At 41.9% G+C, this 12,769-nt stretch overlaps 1 protein-coding gene across 11 annotated transcripts in view; it reads right to left on the reverse strand.

Moving 5' to 3' along the window:
* Nucleotides 1–12,769, reverse strand: part of GRIA3 (glutamate ionotropic receptor AMPA type subunit 3) — a 542,807-nt gene that overhangs the window by 333,970 nt on the left and 196,068 nt on the right. For 2 of the 11 annotated variants that reach the window (XM_085230483.1, XM_085230482.1), the window contains exon 1: nucleotides 11,601–11,760. The exons of the other annotated variants lie outside the window; for them this stretch is intronic. The gene's annotated coding sequence lies outside the window, so the exon portion shown is untranslated. Of the gene's footprint in view, nucleotides 1–11,600; nucleotides 11,761–12,769 lie in introns of those variants that run through there. 11 annotated transcript variants of the gene reach the window in all.

Consider the following 12,769-nt stretch of genomic DNA (forward strand, 5'->3'; position numbering starts at 1 on the left):
TTCCCTTGCTGTTCAAGCAAGAGCAGCATCAAAAATACAAAAAAAAAAAAAAAAAAAAAAAAAAAAAGCATTAGAAGAATGAAAATTATGTTCTATGACACTCTGCCCTATTCCTGGCACTCATTTGTGTATGCCTCATCAGAGCAGACTGGGGCATGACACTCTGATACATCATTATGAAAGGACAAATTCTACTGAGTACAAAAATGTCACAAGCACACGACAACTGCCTTCCTCTCTCTTCTTGAGAACTGGAGTGGTGTTTGTTCATCTGATAGGGCCAAGAGAAGGAAATCTGTGGAGGCAATCAGTCACATCAGTGAAAGCATCCTGAAGAATGTCACATAACACAGGAAGTGTTACTGAATAATGCGGCAGTGGGAAGAGACTGGGGAGAGTGGCAGAGGGATGCAAGATGAACCTAAGTGGCAGTGCTGCTGGTAGGTTACCCGTAGCATCCTATCCTCCCACAACCTGCTGGCTGCCCCACCAGCATGGCACATCCCACACCCTCCCCATTTGTCTCCTCCTCTCTCCAGGCCCTGCCAAGAGGAACAACCCCCCAGCATCTGGGGCAACCATGAGCTCATAACCCTACTGCAATTCTGTACTCTGGGCTGCCTTTACTCATTTCTTGCTCTTTCCTTCCAGTGGTGTTGGCCTTTTCTAATCTCTCCTCTTAGAACACAAGCATGAGTCAGTCATTCCCATTTTTAAGAGCCTGACCTTCAACTATACTTTATTCTTCCACTTCAACTCCTTTCTAATGCACTTTTTGCTTACTATTTCTGTCTCTTGCTTGGCATTTCTGAATTTGATCTAACCAAGATGAATGACTTCATGTTACTCTAGTCCCAAACACCACTCTGCTCTCACTGCCCTAACACTTGCATTGTAATGTGACCATGCTGCTACTCCCAACGTTTTCTTTTTCCCCTCTATCCTCCTGCTGCTCTCGCTTCTTGAAATTACTCTTTGATTATTTTAGGTGGATTTTTCTCAGCCAGATTCTGGCATGGCTACATAAACATAAATTTGGCCTTTATTTTTCCCTTTTGTATTACTTTTCCCCACAGAACACAATCCGCAAGCTCACAGTTCATCAGCAAAGAGAGGGGAGCTGAGTCAGAAATCAAATCCTCCTCTCTTTGGTTCAAGAAATTTATATGTATTGAGAAGTCTTTGCCCAGCTTTGACTCAACAGACTGAACACTGGCATCATTTCTTGAAATCACAACAGTGTGACTGTATTCAGAAAACAAAACAACTAACTATGGATAGATGACATGCTAATAACTTCAAAGTAACTAGCAAGAGCACCAAAAGAACTTGATGGAACAGGCAGTGCTGTGAATCAACACCTGAGTGACAATGAAATTTTTAAAAAGATTTCAAGCACAGCTTCCTGCTATGAATAACTGCTAGTAGGAGGGTGAAAGGAAGGTCTGTTCCTGACTAGTTACCGTCTCAAATTTAGTTTCAACATTAGAAAAAACAAACTACTGTTTCAGTGCCTCATTTGCTGTGCATCATCACAGAATCACAGAATTGTAGGGGTTGGAAGGGACCTCTAGTGGTCATTGAGACCAACCCCCCTGCCAAAGCAGGTTCCCTACACCAGGTCGCACAGGTAGGCGTCCAGGCGAGACTTGAATATCTCCAGAGAAGGAGACTCCACAACCTCCCTGGGCAGCCTGTTCCAGTGCTCCGTCACCTCACCGTGAAGAAGTTCTTACGCACATTCGTGCGAAACTTCCTATCATGATATAAAATCATTCAGATCTTCCCTACTTTATCATCGCTTTAACAAAAAGCACAGCTCCTGGGGGAAAAAAAAAAAAAAAAAAAAAGATCATTTCTGCAGAAAACAAGGCAAATGAAAAGTCATCCCAGCTTCTCCAATGCAGTATGAATACTACCTGCAAAACACGCAACTCCTAACCCTGATCTCAGGGCAGAAAGTCTTTTGCGATTTCATTTGGGAGTGATGACACACTGGCAGATCAATCCACCTTAACTCACTGGCACAGCCCAGGTACTGAAACCCAGCCCAGAGGAGCTGCATTTTAGCTACTTAAGTACTACAGTGGCATTGATAAATATTTGTTGGTTTTCCTTTTTCCTTGGCAATGCTACAAATTTGGCTGTCACCCCAAACTTGGCAACATTCCTTGCTGGGAATGAGTTGCAAATTTAGACTGACTTCATCACTGACATAAAAGAACACTGCTTGCATTTGGTCATCAAATCTAACAGACACTTTCCCAAGACTGTAACAAAAACAACAAAAAGAAGATGGATCAAGTTCCCATTGGCAGAAGATGACACCCTTTCAGATACCTTCTCAGGATTGACTTTCACTGAGGCAGGAACATTAACACTCATATTCAACAAAGTGCAGCTCAGGACCACGTGCTGAAAAAGTCACAAAATTTAGCTGGAGAACAAATACAGCTCACAATTCTTTTCCTATCTTGTTGAATTTAAAAAGAGAACTGAGCTTTCTGGCTCACTTTTCCTCTAGCAATGTAAGCAAGTGTGATGTCCCAAAATACTACGTTTTCCATCAATATGATTATTATGAAAAACAAGAACTTTGTCTTAGGCTCAACAATACTCCAGGAACTTATATGAGATAACTTGAAAACCAAACTACTGGTTTAGTTCAGCAGCACAGTGAAACATCTTGGTATCATTTGTAACACAATCATTACTCAGATTATATAAAGCACTAAGGATGTTAATAATTTGTTCCATTTATTTTAGAGACAATGTTTAAGAACATGAATGGCTTAAAAGTGATGCTGTAATAAAGAACTTAGGCTTCTTCAGGTATTTGCTTGCTAGAGTTCAACTATAAAAGCCTACACATTCAATAAAAGCCTCCACAAGGAAAGCTTGCCTGTTAAACTCCAGAGTTTAACAAAGCCTGAATAAGGTTTGCACTCATTCCCCAGACTCCTGTGCTCTCCATAGCTGAATTGTGTCCATTATTGTTACTTCCACGAGTACTTCAGCCACTATCTAAAAATGCAGAGAAAGAAGTTGCCTCCAGAATGTGTGTCAAACATCCTTGCTTTCTTTTTCCAGTACTGGGACTGTGAGAGAAAGGACCTCCTCAGGAAAAGGACTTAATCCATATCTTTGACCCTCTTGCTGAGATGTAACTCCTGCTCCAATTCAGAGCATAAAGCAGTTTTTGCTGTATTTGTGGAGGCTAAACTAGATTCAGTCCGCTCTTATTTTCCCCTTCGTCTGCTGCCAACTTGTGGTAACCTTCCAGAAGCTAATGGAACACGCTGCAGGTACAAGGACAACACTGCCTTTCCGAGTGCACATCTCTCAATGCAGTACTTCAGTGATTGTGCCGTAAAAAGCTTTGAGGAAAGTTTCTCCTGGATTCTTTGGTTTCCCCTCTGCTGGGTTACGTGTGCTCCTAGGCAAGATACACAAGTCCCGTGCCATTCCTTGAGACATTCACAAGTCTGCCCAGGTATAATATAAGGCATAATCCTTATAACTCTGCAACGCAAGTGTTCCAGAGATAAAACTAATCCATGAATAGACCAAACAAAACAACTCCGTAAGACAGAAATGCATTCTGATGAATGCTTAAGTAACATCCAAAGCAACAAGCTTTGAGAGCAACACTGCAGTACCATTGCTTACCTGCCTAGGGACCAGCCCCAAAAGAGAGAGGGAGCTTAGAAGGACCAAATGAAAGGTTTCTCCATTTGTTCTACAACCTACGTTGTACCAGGAGTTGGGACATCTTGTAAGCAATCAGTAGACTACTCTATCATGTATCAGAGTAGCACATGGTTCAATATTTTGACTGAACCAGTTTCAACCTACCAGTTTTTAAAATACATTTTCAAGATAATCATCCCTAAAAAACCCACCAAAATCTGAAAGCCTCAAAAAAAAAAAAAAAAAAAGCCATTGGCTGAGAAACGGCCATATCTTTAGCTGCTTACATAGAATTTCCCAATAACAAGAGAAAGTCAGCAGTCCAGTAATGCTTCAGCATGTGTAGAATTGAGACATCTATCTCTCTGCACACACACACAGATTACATAAAGATGAAAGGCTAAGCAACAATGTTGGCTCAAATATGCAACATACTGAAAGTATTATGAGCCCTCCAGTGATGGAGAAAATTAGTGACCACTCTTTTTCTTCAAGTGAGAAAATGTTTCTCACTACACTTGAAGATGAGGTGAAAACATCTTGCTGATTCCTTAAGCAAGCCACATTCCTGCATTATTTGTTTTATCCATAAAACCCAAACCAGTTAATGCCTAAAAAAAAAAAAAAAAAAAAAAAGCCTCAATTTGTTAAGAATACAAAAATGATCCTTCGAAATTTTTTTGTTGTTATTTCAGGAGTAACCTATGTAAAATAAGCTTTGGTTAGATGCTGCAATTGCACTCCTTGTAAAGCACCCTAGAGGACAACTTCATGCATGTAAGCAAATACTCTTGGATAGTCCTTGGCAGTACAAACCTCCCATTAACCACCTGGAAAAAGAGAATGATTACCTGCTTAGCCTAGACTTCAATAATCAGCAGCATTGCTAATATAAATAGTTAAATGTGAAGTGCTAAAAACAAAGCAAAAAGAAGGAAAAAAAAAAAAAGGAAGTAGCAAGGTGCCCAGCACAGGAGGTGCACTTGCAAGTACTGCAATGAAATAGAATGTTAAATTAGTTTCCAGAGACTGCAGTGATGCATGAAATTATTTCCCTATGCCATGATGCATAAACTCTTTCCCCGTGGGAATGCAAACCTTGAACAGAGAGAGCCACAGAAAAGGGACTGCTCACAGGGGTTGCTAGAATCAAGTTACCTTAAGACACAGGGCCTGTGAATTTTGCTAACTGCTTTATTCCTGAAACACCAGTATGAATAGCAGCATATTTAAGTTTAGATCAGCTTCTATGAATAGTTTTCTGGATTTCTTTCCTGCAGCACCACACTGCGTGGCTACATTTCTAACATATATTAGAACTTTAAATCATTTTCCATATTACTACTGTACTGAAGGTCATGCAGAAATGTATTTTCTTCACAACCATAAAATAGTAACACATCAAAAAGAGAATGTATTAAAACCACCCTCCAGCAAACACCATGAATGCTTTTCTACATTGTTTTATTGAAGGAAAAGCCTGCACATTTGTCTTGCTCTTGATGAAAGCTGCTCTCTCTGCATAGGCAATGTACAACTGTAGGGAGAGGCAGGCAGCTGCTTGCAGGAACAGTTGCTACTGAAATGCATAAGGATAGTAATCACCACCAAGATTTCTCGATGGCCCAATGCTATTTGTAACACCACAGCACAAGGAAAGCTGTTAAGTCCTAAGGATGACCATAATGAGAGCAGCCTTCCCAACCGAGTGTAACAGCCAGGCTGCCAGCAAGCAAGTAGACCTGTGTTAACAACTGTGTTGGCAGTGAGCTGTGCCTGAATCATAGAATTATTAAAAGTTGGAAAAGACCACTAAGATCATCCAGTCCAACCATCAGTCCATCCCCACCACCCATGTCCTTCGACCTCCTCTTTTCCTCAACACCTCCAAGGAGAGTGATCCCACCACCTCCCTGGGCAGACTGAGCCAATGCCTCACCACTCTCTGAGAAGAAATTTTTTCCAGATATTCAACCTGAACCTCCCCTGGCACAACTCGAGGCCATCACCTTTAATCTTATCACTCCTTCAGGGAGTTGTAGAGAACTATTAGGTCTCCCCTGAGCCTCCTCTTCTCCAGAGGAAACAATCCCAGTTCACCGAGCTGCTCCCCGTAAGACTTGTGCTCAGACCCCTCACAGCTCTGTTGCCCTTTTCTGAGCAGCACCCAGGGCCTCTATCTTTTTTTTTTTTTTGTAGTGAGGAACCCAGAACTGAACACAGTTCTCAAAGTGCAAATTCAATTTATGGCTGGCTGGCTGTATGCACTCCAGCTTCTTCTGCCCGGTACAAACATACTCCTGCCTCTCTGCTAGCCTGAACCCTTGCTGTGTCAACATGCTCTTCGCTATAACTTCTGGTTTTGTGACTGCCAGGCAGTAATCGAGACCATTTTCCTTATTAAAGCCATTTTCAATAGTGCTATTTACTGTCCTTTTTATTTATTGCCATTTTCAGACGTGAATAAAATCCCTTTTTGGGACCGGCAAACATGACAGCCTCCATCAGATCCAAGCAACTATCATTTCTAGGAACAGTTGTCACATTTAGAAAAAGTACAACTTTTCAAATAAAGCAGGAAGAGAGAATTTAAGTCTTTCTCCTCCTCAAATGGGCTGTACTGACAGATAACTCAAGACGTTCTCCTTTTTAAAAAGTTTTCCAATTCAGTGGAAGGTTAAAAGTGCCCCCAGGACAACTGTTGATCAAATTTAAATCAAAGCAGAAAATGAGAAAGTTGGAGAGGGAGGACACTGCACAGCCCCATCACGCAGGGAGCTATCAAACTCCAAACTCTTCCCTTGAGGCCTCACATAAATTATCGGCAAGTTGTTAACTACATGTGGACTAATGATCCCAACTGTCTTGATACTACCTTTCTGTGCAGAATTTGTGTTTTCTGGTAAAGCTAAGGCAACTCCAAGGGAGAAAATAACCCCACAGGATCTATGTAAATAGAACAAGTTAGATTGAGGGCAGCCCTAAGGTTAAGGCTAAAAAACAGCAGGTGCTTTGATGCCCCATGTTCTTGCACAGCCAAGTAGAAGTAGGGCACAGCAGTAGCCTAGAGGCTGGGGGAATTGAAGGGATGCAGGCCAGATGGTCCTTTGAGCAGGCAACTGGTTTTAATGGACTAGGAAATGAGCCAGTAGAGCTTCACCACCCGCTCCAGGGCAGCCAGGAACTAACTGTCCAACAGCAAGTAAAGCCTGGGAAAAAGAGACCAGAAGAGAAATTAAATGCAAGAAGAGCACACAGCACCCTGCAGCATCACAGATAGGTGTTGAATGCTCTGAAACATACAGGTTCTTCTGGAAGATACACTGAATTTGATGAAGACTGAAGATCTGGGCCACGTAGCACTACCTTCCCAAATCTACAGAACTCAGAGCTAATGGGTGAAATTCAGATCAAATCCACCTCTTAACACAGAGAAAGCTGGTATTCTGATTACAGGATCTGAAAGTGTCGATTTTGTTTTTAGTACCCTAAAAAGCCTTCCAGGGAGAAGATCCTCTACATTTTATCTTGTTCTTCACAAGAATGAATGGAGTACTTAGTAGAATACACATCACCTCAGTTCTGGAAGGCCTGAATTTGCCTCCTAGGTTTTCACTCTGGAAAGAAACCCTTTGCATTTAGTTATTTAAAGACACAATGAATAAATAAATAAAGAGCAAAATCCCAACTAAACCAAGAAAACCAAAAGAATGTAATGAAAACTAATATAATAATTGCTTATATCTTTTTGTATAAAGAAACCACTATTACTGCTGTTCGGAAATGTAAGTCAAGACAGTCACTGAATAAGCTCATGCACCAGGTAAGCATCAGGATTTAGAAAGTCAATAAATATCAAGCTCCATTCTGAACAATAACTTTCTATTGGCAAAGACCAAGTAAATCTTTCCATAACACTACTCCACATCACATCTACAGATGTGTATCTCAAGAAGTCATGGATTTTTGTTCTTCATTACAAGCTCTAAGCTTCTGAGATGAGGGTGATAAATTACTTAAAAGCTCAAAGCAGCCAGAAAAGCAGAGATGCAAGATTCTTCAAGAAGCTTTGTTAGAGCTAGGCCAGCAGCTTTTGTCAAACACAAGCACAATCAACCAAAGTGAATTTGAAAGTCTGTGGGGAGATAAAAAGATGGAAAGGGCTCATCAGATCTCGGGACTCAAGAGCAAGATGGCACAAAATAGGATGATTATGCAGCAAAGGAAGGGAAGCAAGATCATCAAGAAAATAGAACACAAGAAGAGAGGGTAAATAAATACAGCAAAAGAGTAAAAAAAAAAAAAAAAAAAAAAGCAGGTTGATGAACATACAGGACTTTTCAAAACCCTCAAGATATATCCCATAGAACATAAGAAAGCAAGGCATCAATATGATAGCATACTCAAGAGGGAAGCAAAGCTAAAAGGAGATAACTGGTGATAGGACAACAGCAGATGTTCTCCCCCAAGGGTAGCGATGACACGGTTTGCATGCTCACAGAAAGCACTGTGAGGGAAGCTCCGGTTTTGTTGCAGGAGGAGGGTAGGGTTGTCAGACTTACTTAGACACTTTGGTAATCATATCATATATCTATGATATCAGGGAGAAAAAAAGAAAACAACAGCTAGCTCCATGTCCTTAAGGTATTAGTGCAAAGAGTTTGCAAAGCTCAGTTGTAATTACCAGGTATAGCAGGGAGCAGAATCATGCAGCAGTAAGAAGAAAAAAAACCACAGCAGTGAACTACCCTCATTTCAGCACAAATACAAACCTGTAACTGCTGATCTCAGGAGGAGCAGCACCCAGGCTTAGAAAAACACATTAATGGAGAGAGTATTACTAAGCTTCACTGGAAAAGCACAGCACAAAGTAGGAAGAAGAAATAAAAGCTGTGGCATTTGTTTCACTGAAAAGGTGATTTAGCAAATACGCACCAGTGTTACATCACTCAGCCTCCCCAGGAGCTGCTCTCCTCTTCCTCCCCAGGGACCCCTTCCAAGAAAACGTTCATCCCTCACCTAAACATGCAAGCAAGCAGCACCCACAGCAAAGCTCCTAGACAGTCTGCATTACAAAAGGCAGAATATTTGAGAATTCCCTGTGCACATCTCAGCTTTGCCAGCTCCTGCTCTAGCATCAGCCCTGGGGTATTGTGGGGATCCCATTGCACAACAGTGGCAGATAGCTTGCAGGAGCTCCAGAAGGGAGAAAGCAGCCTCTGAGCTTCCAGACCCAGTCCCCCCCCTGCCTGGGGGCCGCTGCACCCAGTGACACCCAGGGTCTGTAAGCCAGAGAAAGCATAGGAGCAATACAGCAGGTCAGAGTGGGTTATGCAGCCTGCGTCCCATTTTTCAAATACATATTGGTCGCTGAAAGCTATTCTTGCCTGCTTCCACATAGAACAAAAGCAATTTGGTCTTAATTTAAAGCAGCTGTCTGTGCTAAAAGCCCTGCCTTTTGTCAGTAACGGTGCAAATAGTGAGGTAAGGATGCAACAGGTGAATCAGGGTGAAAGGGTTAAATGAAAAATCCAACTAAATACCAGTAGTTGTGCCAGGAGATGCAGTAAAACTCTGCTCCTTCCTCATTGCTATCCTTCTAATCTATCTGCAGCCACAAAGGGGGCATGGGACCGGAGCTTCACACAGCAAAACAACCTCGCAGGTGCCCCAGTACTGCTGCAGAGGCCTGCAGCCACAAGCTTGAGGGCACGCAGCCCTGGGCAGCCTCTTGCCAGTGTGTGCTGGGTGAGGAGGCACAGCACCCTTCACATCACCCCCTTCTACGCCTGGGGTCTGCCCACATCTCTGAAGCACAAGATGCTGGTGCAAGAGCAACAGAACAGGAGATGAAGGCCAAAACACACAAGTCTCCTGCAAACAGAGCAAGGTCTGGCAGCCCACGTGAGAAGTAAGGCCTGGAAGCTTCTGATTCTCCAAAGGCAAAGTGAGACTAAATTATAACACAACATTAGAAAACACCAAGGCAGCCTCAAGCCTATTTGTTCTGGATTGGAGATGAAGCAGCAGATCCTAGGACCCCTGCTGAGGGGGATCAGGAGTCTCTCTGTGCCCACAGGCAGCACTCCCTCGCTCCCTGCACAGCTTGGAGTAGACAGCACTCGTACCTCCAGCCCAAAACTAGCAAGTAAAAATATCCTACGTGGTGGGACAAATAATAGAGAGAAAGAAGTACATGTCTACGTGAACCTCTTCTTTTGCTCCTCAGGATTCCTTCATTTCCAAAGGATAGATTAGAAGCTCAAAGGCAGCAATTACTGGAGACAGCACTAGCTGGATCTTGCCTCCCCAGAGGTTTTCCGACACTGACACAATGTTACATATTCTTCTTAATATTTTAATATCGTAAAATGAGCATAACATACAGGATCTCCTGTTATTCAGAAACAAAATTATAGGATATATACAGGATATAATCAGCATTGCCTGATTTAGGGAAATAGTGAGAAAGAACATGCAGCGTTCCACAACTAAATGCAGTTCTTCAATAGCTTTATTGGTCAATCTCATCAGAAGTATAAATTAGAGAGAGAAACATACAGCTTCATTTAAAAACAAACAAACAAAAAAAACACAAAAACACAACAACAAAAGATAAAAGAATCAGCACTGACTGATCCCCAAAGCCAAGGCTACAAAAACACTAACAGCACTGAAGATTACTTGGGTATACTTTGTACAGTGAGCAAAGACAGTAGAGAACGCTTTTTGGACGTACCAGGGCCAGTCAGTTTTGTAGTAACCAATAAATTAAAATGTCCTTTCTGACAGCCACTGCACAAGCTTCTCAGTAGGGAAATATCTGTTTGGTAAACTGAATTTATTTCCTCATTTCAGCAGGGCATGAAGAGGAGAACTTATAGCTTTAAATGTACTATACAGCATTCTGGTAAATATATACTGACTGGTAAAAACACATTATGGTCAGCGATCCTCCACTATTTGTTGCAGGTGCCTTCAGGTCTATAAACAGTTTGTCACAATCCTTTCCCAGTGGCTCAGAAAAAAAAGAGAACGTTATTGCAAACCACATTGCTTCATTAGATATAAGCAGGTCTTTCTTGTACTCAAGTTAGCTCAAGAAATCCAATATCATCTGTGCCTATGTCTCACTCAGGAGCTTTTTGATGTCTGACAAATGGATGTGATGTGTTATGTTGTTTTGGGTTTTGGTGCGTTTGTTGTTTTTTTTTTTTTTCAGGTGGTGGTTTGTGTTTGTATTTTTTTAAACACTTGGTAGTAAAGCTATTCATCACATGCACTAGAGCACTGCTCTGCAGTAAGTTTTCTGAGCAGCAAGAATACAAATAGGTCTTGATTTTTCTGGGGTTTATATTTGCAGAATTACTGGAATGCCTGAGGCAAATAAGAAATAACGCACAGCTGAGAATGCTTCCCTTGATTTAGAAAGAGATCATAGACAATACAGCCACTACATGGGTTCACATTGCATGGTTCAGAGCTGCACAATGAACATGCAGACTCAAGAGGCATGGAAATGCCATTGCCTCAAGCACCGAGCCCCAGCACTGCACAGACCCTTTAATGACCAGGAGCCCCACCAGACAAAAAGATGCATTACAGCTCACTGAAATGAGTAGCAAAAGGTATTTTAAACAGGCATAAGTCTGTATTTTCCACTTTGGTATTAGGGGAATCCTGTGTGTTAAGTAATCAAAACACTGGATGATGCCAGGGAGAACTCTACCTTCAGTCTACACTCCAGTCAAATTATCAGTCCCTTTAGGCAGCATTCACCTGATTAAATACAGGCACTTGGAAAGGAACAGCAGTGACAGAAGAGCAGCAAGATCCCAGGCTGCAGCAAGTGAGGACTTGTTCAGATGCAACAGCCATTTGCACAGAAATAAAGAAAAGAAGCTGCTTACCTTTGGAAGGCCTCTGGTATGCAGGGATGTCCAGTGAGATACCCTTCCCTCCACTGCCAACCCTTAAATGAGGTCTGGGAAGGGATGGATCCTGGCTCCACCCCTTCTGGTCGCTCAGGTACATTGCATGCACTTGAGTTCCTCTGGGTTGGCCCTTCCTTCCCTCCAGGTGCTCAATCACTGCTTCAGGCCATGACTCAGCATTTCCACTACATCCTCCAATCTCAGAAACAGAATATATACAAGCTGTCAGAAACTGGCTACGGTTAGAAATGAAAGCAAAGAAACACAGCAATGGAAGATAACAATTCTTAAAGAAGGTGATGAGTGGAACAGCTCTTTGAAACTCCTGCAGCACTTGGGTTAAAAAGATTTAACACACCTTCTTGAGCAAAGAAAAGTGACTCCTCATTTGCACCAGTTTGCATTCTTAATCTATTAATGCCTTAGCTCCAGGAAAACAAATGCATTCATGTTTGGGGGTTTCCATCATGTTCTTCCTCCAAGTGAAACGTTACTAATAGCAATTCTAAAACAGTATTTCCATACATTACTGTAAATGGGTTCCATTGCACACGTAAATGATGTACCTTTTTTTCTTCACAATGCTTCCTTCTGCTCTCAGTCAGAAGGAGTGACATCTGGTATGGTACTTAACAAGGAACTGATGTCTTTTTTTAATGAACAGCAAAAGAGATGGATACACAAAGTATGAGGAAATAGCGATTAACTTTCTACTGTCCAAAGGCTCCCAGAGCTTAGACATGTTTCTTTTAATGGTTATATACTCAAGCAAACAAACTGCAGTGTTTATGTGAAGAGTTTGCCTCCTCTTAAACAAAAGAGAGAAGATTCTTGAAGTTACTAACATAAAACGAGAGGCAGAGAATGATTAATCACTAGAACAGGAATATTATTCAGGGAAAAAATTGTTCAGTGACTCACTATCACTTGCCATGCCTGGCCAGCAAAGTTGGCTGGAATAAAATAGCTACTAAATAAAATCTAAAGCCAAATCAGCAAGCACTGAAGCAGTACAGCAGCCAGCCTAGCCAGAGAGACAGGATGAGACTTTCCAGATTGGACAAAGGCAGCAAAGATGCCACTTGACCTTGTGAAACTCTGTTCTGCTAAGAAGAACATCAGCTTTCCAGAGGAAACATTCAAGT

This window comes from Meleagris gallopavo, chromosome 9 (assembly GCF_905368555.1).
Source record: "Meleagris gallopavo chromosome 9, MGAL_WU_HG_1.1, whole genome shotgun sequence".
NCBI classification, from domain to species: Eukaryota; Metazoa; Chordata; class Aves; order Galliformes; family Phasianidae; genus Meleagris; species Meleagris gallopavo.